General features: G+C 42.6%; 1 non-coding gene across 1 annotated transcript; it reads left to right on the top strand.

Annotated features, from left to right (window-relative positions):
- Positions 1–7,218: 7,218 nt before the first annotated feature.
- On the top strand, positions 7,219–7,324 carry LOC145633530 (small nucleolar RNA R71). The gene has a single exon (XR_014112850.1). It is a non-coding gene; the product is annotated as a small nucleolar RNA R71 (small nucleolar RNA).
- Positions 7,325–8,614: the final 1,290 nt, after the last annotated feature.

Here is an 8,614-nt window from a genome sequence, read left to right as displayed (position 1 = left end):
GTGCCAAAAGAAGATCTCATTTAGATCACTTTCCGTTAGAGAGTGATCCTCGTTGAACATTCTGAAGTGAATCATGAGTTGAGGATCCTCATCGACATCTTCCGGCTTAAAAAATTCCTTGCGAAGAGAGGCAAGGAATTCCAAAGTCACACGCTCGTAAGTGTGAGCGTGGAGGTGAATGAAGTCACCCCATCCAAAGTTTTGGGCCAACCTTGTGACCTCATCCAATATTCCCAGCTTCCTCAAAGTTTGAGGGCAAAAGAACCTTGTAGACCTAATCGGACGCTTGACGAGTGATTCATATATAGGCCAAAATTGCTCGTCCGAAGCAATAATGCCATGATCATTGATGCCGGGAGGAGGTGGGAATTGCGGTGCTGAAGATTCTCCCACCCTTTTCCTCTTTGACTTTCCTTTTCCCTTGCCGAACATCTTGATTCTACAAATTCACCAAGAGCATATCATTAGAACAAATTGATAAGAAATGACATAAGAAGCCAAGTAGCTAGCCAAGGTAAAAGTGTATGCATGAGAGTATACGATTCAAGGCATGCATGAATACATTTGAACCAAGGTTTGAATAAGAATTCCTATGTCATTCCTATATTAGTCCTAACAAAGTCTAGGTGAAATTTGGCATGATGTCCCCTAATTTTCATGATATCCATTCATCAAACCATCAAAATCAAACCAAAACAATGAATAACAATCTCCAACAACATCCAACTCATGCATTTCTCAATCATAAAATGGTAACATGAACACCCTAGTATGAAATCAACAATCTTAAGCAAAGACATTGAGATCAAAATAAAACCAAGGCAAACATGCATAATCATCATAACAACATGTTCTACTATCAACAACCAATCAATTGCAACAAGTCAATCCAAAGAACCACATGAATCAAACAAGTTATTACTAACAATTTCAAGAATACCACAATTCATACTTAAATATGTAAAACATGGTAAAACTATAAGAAATTAAAGAAATAAACTTGCAAAAGCTAGGACAAACATACCACAATTGATTGGAAGGAGGTAAAAACCCAAAAACACCAAAGCACTTAAACCCTTGAAATTGGGGAAAATGGAAAGATGGGTTTTTTTTGTGAGGAATTTTTGGTGGAGATTGTAGAAATTGAGTAAAGGATGGAAAATAAGTGAGAAAGGGTGAAGATTGGAGTGATTTTGATGGAGATTTGAGGTTGTAAGGGGAGGTGTAATGGAGGTTTAGAGTGAGAAGGAGAAGAAAGAAGTAGGTGACGAAAATGGGAGTTGTGGTCACGAAAATACAGCAAAATAGAACTTATGGTAGCAGTTTTTTTTTTCAAATCTGAAGAGAGGTTCGGCCGGACCAAGGGTATGTTCGGTCGAACCACAATGATAGTTCGGTCGAACTCCCCTTTGGTTCGGTCGAACCATTGCCAAAACTCAACTTTCTGAAATCCGGGCAGAAAGTTCCAGCAAAATCGCAAAAAGAGAGGAGTGACCAAACCCAGGAAAGTTCGGCCGCACTAAAGTTTAAATTCGGTCGAACCATCCTGGGGTTCGGTCGAACCTGTGCTGGAACTTCAATTTTGCAAATTCTGGCAGAAAGTTGCTGAAATTTTCTAGAAATTAAGGAGTGACCGAACCTAGGAAAGTTCGGCCGCACTACAGTATAAGTTCGGTCGAACCTCCCAGGGGTTCGGTCGAACCTTCTGCCAGAATGCAATATTTTTGTTTTTGGCAGAATGTTGCCATAAATCCTTGAAAATGCTGCAGTGGCCGAACATGAAGTGGTTCGGCCAAACTCCCATAAAGAATCACGCAAGTAAAAATAGTCCTTAACACACATCTAAACACCATACAATCATGCTAGATGCAAAGCATATCTAAAACCCAAGCACAATCAAAACTCAAAAATCCCAACAATCCAAAGTTATAGATGGAAAAATAGAAGCAACATGAAAAGAAAAAGTATAAAAGGGTTAGAAACTCGGGTTGCCTCCCGGAAGCGCTTTTGGTTAACGTCGTTAGCTCGACGTTCTTTGAGTTGATCAAGGAGGGTTGAAGTGACGATGCACATCAAGAAGTGTCACAAAAATCGGTTCATCACTTGGGAATCCTTCATAATAGGGCTTGAGACGGTGACCGTTGACTTTGATAGGAGAGTGGCCGTTTTGGGAAATTTCGTAGGCTCCATATGGAAACACTTCCGTGACAATGTACGGCCCACTCCACCTTGGCCTAAGTTTGCCCGGGAAAAGCTTCAAGCGGGAGTTGAATATGAGGACTTTTTGGCCTTTGACGAATTCCTTCTTGACAATTTGAGCATCGTGCCAAGCCTTAGTTCGCGCCTTATACATGCTTGCGCTATCGTAGGCATTCATCCTCAACTCCTCTAACTCATGTAGCTCTAGAAGCCTTTGCTCACCCGCACTATGGAGATCAAAGTTGATTTGCTTGATTGCCCAATGCGTTCGATGCTCCATCTACACGGGCAAATGACAATTTTTCCCATAGACAAGCTTGTAGGGAGTGGTCCCTATTGGAGTTTTGAAGGCGGTCCTATAAGCCCATAGTGAATCAATAAGTTTGGAGGACCAATCCTTCCTTGTCCTAGCAACCGTCTTCTCCAAAATCACCTTGAACTATCTATTGGTGACCTCCGCTTGACCACTCGTTTGAGGGTGGTAAGCAAGCCCTCGCTTGTGAGACACCCCATACTTATCAAGTAGTCGAACGAAGGTGTGGTGCTTGAAATGCGATCCTCCATCACTAATTATTGCTCTTGGAACACCAAATCTCGGGAAGATCACTTTCTTGAAAAGATTGACCACCACCTTAGAGTCATTCGTTGGAGAAGCCACGGCCTCCGCCCACTTAGACACATAGTCAACGGCGACCAAAATATACTTGTTCCCATGTGAAGAAATGAAAGGGCCCATGAAGTCTATAGCCCACACATCAAAAACTTCAAGCTCAAGGATGGGGTTTTGCGGCATTTCATCCCTTCTAGAAATATTCCCCATCCGTTGACATCTATCACAAGTTTTGACAAATATCCACGCATCCTTGAATAGAGAAGGCTAAAAGAGCATAGATTGAAGGACCTTTGAGGCGGTCTTTTGAGCACTCATATGCTCACCACAAGGAGAAGAGTGGGACATATGGAGAACACTTTTAACCTCGTCGTTGGGGACGCATCTCCTCAACAAACCATCGACCCCTCTTTTCAATAAAATGGGATCATCCCAAATGTATCTCTTGGCCTCGTGCTTGAGTTTTCGACGTTGTTGCGAAGTGAAATCCGGCGGTATGGCACTACAAGCTAAGTAATTCACAATATCCACATACCACGGCTCCGATTTCACTTCAAGGACATAAAGCACATCATCTCTTAGAGCGTCCTCTATTGGCAAGCCATCATCTTCAAACCTTGCACCGCCCAATCTTGAGAGGTGATCCGCCACCACATTCTCGGCTCCCTTCTTGTCTCTCATCTCATAATCGAAGTCTTGGAGGACTAAAACCCATCTCAACAACCTTGGTTTAGCTTCCTTCTTCCCTATCAAATATTTGAGAGCCGAGTGATCGGTATACACAATTGTCTTAGAACCAATGAGGTAGGTTCTAAACTTCTCGAATGAATGGATAACCGCTAGGAACTCCTTCTCGGTAGTTGTGTAGTTTCGTTGGGCATCATTGAGAGTTTTAGACAAATAATGTATGACATGAAGTTTCCCATCCTTTCGTTGTCCAAGAACCGATCCAATGGCCTCGTCGCTTGCATCGCACATGAGCTCAAATGAAAGAGACCAATCCGGACCTTGGACAATAGGAGCGGTGCAAAGGGCTTCTTTCAACCTACAAAATGACTTATGACAAGCATCATCAAACACAAACTCCTTATCTTGTTGCAATAGGGATGTGAGAGGCTTAGCGATCATTGAAAAATCTTTTATAAAGCGCCGATAGAACCCGGCATGGCCAAGAAAAGACCTCACTTCCCTCACGTTGGTGGGAGGAGGAAGTTTTTCGATGACCTCAACCTTGGCTCTATCAACCTCAATGCCGGCATGGGAAATTTTGTGCCCAAGAACAATCCCACTTCCCACCATAAAGTGGCACTTTTCCCAATTCAACACGAGGTTAACCCTCTCACACCTTTCTAAGCAACGAGATAAATTAGATAGACAATCTTCATAGGTGGCTCCTCCAACGGAGAAGTCATCCATGAAGACTTCTATCTCATCCTCAATCATATCACTGAAAATGGACATCATGCAACGTTGGAATGTTGTGGGGGCATTGCAAAGCCCGAAAGGCATCCTACGATACGCATAAGTACCGTAGGGGCATGTGAAAGTCGTCTTCTCTTGATCCTTGGGGTCAATCGGGATTTGGAAAAATCCCGAGTAACCATCAAGGAAACAATAGAAGGAATGCCTTGTAAGCCTTTCCAACATTTGATCAATGAACGGTAGTGGAAAATGATCTTTGCATGTACTTGTGTTAAGTTGGCGATAGTCAATACACATGCGCCAACCGGTAACAAGTCTAGTGGGTACTAGTTGATCATGATCATTTTTCACTACCATCATGCCCCCTTTCTTAGGCACAACTTGCACGGGAGATACCCAATCACTATGAGCAATTGGGTAAATAATTCTCGCATCAAGAAGCTTAGCCACTTCCTTCCGCACAACCTCTTGCATGGAAGGGTTAAGCTTTCTTTGCCTTTGCCTAACGGGTTTGGCATCTCCCTCTAGATCAATTTTGTGCATACATAAAGATGGACTAATACCTTTGATATCATCAATGGTATAACCCAAAGCTCTCTTGTGTTTTCTCAAAACATTGATCAAGAGGAAGGTTTGCTCCTCCGTTAGGTTAGAATTTACAATCACGGGGAAAGACTCATCGGGACCAAGAAATGCATACCTCAAGCCCAAAGGTAGAGGTTTCAAGTCTACCTTTGGTGCTCCCTTACCATTGAGGCTCTCTTCTCTTTCTTCAACTTAAAAGAGGTCATGAATGTAAGGAGCCTCTTCTTCCATGCTCGCGCCCTTGCACTCATTCTTGCTTTCCTCAAGCAAATCCTCATAGAATTGTATGTCTTCTTTGTGATCACCTATCTTTGATTCATTCAACAACACACTTTCAAGAGGATCATTAGTAGCATGCAAGTGGGAGCGAGAAAATTCATCAAGAACCGTATCAAGAACATCTACCCTAAAGCATTCACCACTTGAGGAGGGTTGTTGCATGACATTGTTCAAATCAAACTCAATAGAATCATTGTCAATTTTCAAGGATATCTTCCCCTCCTTCACATCGATGATAGCTCTAGAAGTGGCTAGAAATGGCCTACCCAAAATTATAGGAATCCTCTTATCCTCATCCATCTCTAGCACATAGAAATCCACGGGGAATGTGAACTTTCCTACCTTAAGGGGAATGTCCTCAACTTTGCCCATGGGGAACTTAACGGAACGGTCCGCTAGTTGGAGAGTAATGTTAGTGGGAGAGAGGGTTCCTACACTAAGCTTTTGGTAGACGGAATAGGGCATGAGACTCACACTTGCTCCTAAATCACACAAGGCTTTATCAAATTCAATGCCATTGATAGAACAAGGGATGGAAAAGTTACCCGGATCTTTCAATTTGGTAGGTAGTTTGTTGGAAAGAATTGCACTACAATTGGCGGTCAAACTCACCGTCTCACACTCCCTTCTCCCACTCAAAAGATCTTTCAAAAATTTGGAATAGTGGGGAATTTGCTTCATAGCATCAACAAAAGGGACGGAAATATGCAAATTCTTAATGAATTCCAAAAACTTCCCAAATTGGGCATCAAGTTTAGCTCTCACAAATCGTTGTGGAAAGGGTAGCTTCTCCTCTCTTGGTTGGCGATTTAAGGGCAAAGGGGGTGGCTTCTTTTTCCTTGGGCACCTCAACATGTTTTTCTTTTGCAACACTCAATGGCTCATTGGGTTTTTCACCCTCATTCTCTAACTCCACCTCTTCTTGGGGTTCTTCCTCAATTAAAGGGTCACTCCCTACTACCTTCCCGCTCCTTGTTGTCACGGCATACAAAGGTTTTGGGTTGACTCCTTGACTTGGGATGTGAGAAGAAGAAGAAGAAGAAGAAGAAGAAGAAGAAGAAGAAGAAGAAGGGGATGAATTAGATGCAAGTTGAGAAATTTGGGTCTCAAGAATTTTCATATGAGCATTGGTTCGTTTTTGGGCCTCTTCATGTTTCTTTTGATCCTCCTCACACATTTTTAAAAGAGCATCTAATTTAGCCATCACGAGATCTATTGGAGGGGCTTCAAGTTGAAGAGGTTGTTGAGGTGGAGGAAGTTGGGGTTGATGGAAACCCGGAGGCCTATTAGTTTGGGCATAGTTAGAAACAAATTGGCCCCTATTGCCTCCGGTGCCTTGGTTAGGAACATTGCTTTGTTGATTATTTCCCATGTTACCTTGGTCACCAAAATTTTGATTTTGATGATCATGGTATCGGGAATTAGGTTGTTGGTTTTGATTACCATACCCTCTTTGGTTAGAGTAGCCTCTTCCATTGAAATTGGAAGGGCCTCCCCCACCATGGTATTGGTTGTCATAACCACCACCACTTTGGTTCCAACCACAGTTTCCACCTTGATTCCAATTCCCCATTTGATTGGAGTTTGGCCTCAAGTTTCCTACATTTCCCATTCTAGGAGCAAAATTCATAGCATTGCCATTTTCCATATTACCATCATGTTCATGGGAAGGGGGTTGAACTTCAGAAGCATAGACACAATGAGAGGTATCATGATCATAGGTTTCACAATTAGAACAAAACATGCATCCTTGGGGCATTGTATTGTAAGAAGAGGGGGAGGAAGTATCCATACCATTGCCTCCCTTGGTTGAAGGGGAGGTATTACCATGAGGGTTGGACCTTTCTTTCATCAATTAATCCATTTGCTTGGTCATTTTGGAGATTTGGGTAGAAAGGTTGTTGATTGCGTTGGCTTGCTCCAATGCATAAACGCCCTTGCTAGAAGTAGCATCCTTTTCTCCTTTGTACCAATCATCATAGTGCTTTGCGGTTTCCTCTATAATACACTCCACTTCATGCTCTCCTTTGTTCATGATTGGACCACCGGCCGCGGCGTCTAGGCTTGTTCTTCCTTGAGGTGTGAGACCTCCATAGAAAGTGTGAATAAGTTGATACTTGGGTATCCCATGGTGTGGGCACTGACGTTGAAGCTCTTTGTATCGTTCCCATGCCGCACTTAGAGACTCACCACTCTTTTGGCGAAAACCTTGAATCAAAGACCGAGCCTCGGCGGTCTTCCTATGGTTATAAAACCTCCTCAAGAAAGCCGTAGTCACTTGGTCCCATGTCGTGAGAGAATTAGGGGGCACCTCCTTCTCTAGCCATTCTAGACCTCTCCCAATTAGCGAAAATGGAAACATTTTGAGGCGAATATATTCTTGAGTCACTCCATTGGCCTTTATTGTGTCACAATATTTCTCAAACTCTTTTAGGTGCTCATGAGGACTCTCAAACTTTCCACCCGAGAATTGTTTCCTCTCAATCAAGGCAATCAAATTAGGCTTGATCTCGAAATTGTTGGCTTGAGTAGTAGGAGTTAGGATCCCACTTTGCGCTCTAAAAGCTTCGGGGGCCCCAAGACGACTCAAAGGCGTATTCTCTCCCATTTTAGAACCTTCTTTACTCTCAAACTTATAGGTTGGGAAAGGGTTGATTTCTGAACTCGAAGATGATTTAGGGCTATCTAATTCTTCTCTTGAGGGTAAAGAGGGTGGAGTATCTTCTAATTCTCTTACTCCTCTCGCTGGAGTGTGGGAATTTCTACTCCTTGCTCTTGCTTCTCTTCGAAGTAGGGACAAAGACCTCTCTAGCTCTGGATCGATGGGAATCAAAGATCTTGAGCGGGTTCGTCCTCTGTTCATACAACAAAGCTAAGAAGAACGTAAGCACTGACAAGTAACAAAAGTAGCAAACACTACCAATTAAAGATGAGACAGTCTCAAACAAGCAATGAAATAGCAATGGAAACCGTCTCCCTGGCAACGGCGCCAATTTGGCAAGGCAATAATCGTGTCGTTGAGTGACTACGCCTAAATAAAATGAATTTATAACGCTCTACCGACCTAATACGTGTATAGGGTAAATAGAGGGGTCGAACCACATGGAGAAATGCTTAAGCACTGCATTCATTACCTAGGGTCTAAGCACTGCATTCATTATCTCGGAACAAGAAGTGTGAATAACTAGAAGGTTAAAGTAAGAACGAAATGGATTAAAATTAATATAGCTAGGCACCAAGGGAAATGGGTAGGTGAAGTTGACGCTTGATCATGCAATAACAAAGTAGCATATCAATGGTAAACTAAACATGCATGAATACCCAAGTAAAGGGGTCCAATCTAACCGTCTTCTAGGGTCAATTGGTTTCTCCTAACATAGCCTCTATGTTTCCACATTAGAACCATATATTAGAAGGTGCAAACAAAGAATTATCGATAGTAATGAATCTCAACTAAGTCAACTTCCGTTACTTGTTAGTAAAGACTCATCTTTGATCAACTAACAATGTGCAGTTGCA

Source organism: Chenopodium album, chromosome 5, assembly GCF_948465745.1.
Source record: "Chenopodium album chromosome 5, dcCheAlbu1.1, whole genome shotgun sequence".
Classification (NCBI taxonomy): domain Eukaryota; kingdom Viridiplantae; phylum Streptophyta; class Magnoliopsida; order Caryophyllales; family Amaranthaceae; genus Chenopodium; species Chenopodium album.
This window is presented reverse-complemented; position numbering and strand designations above follow the sequence as displayed.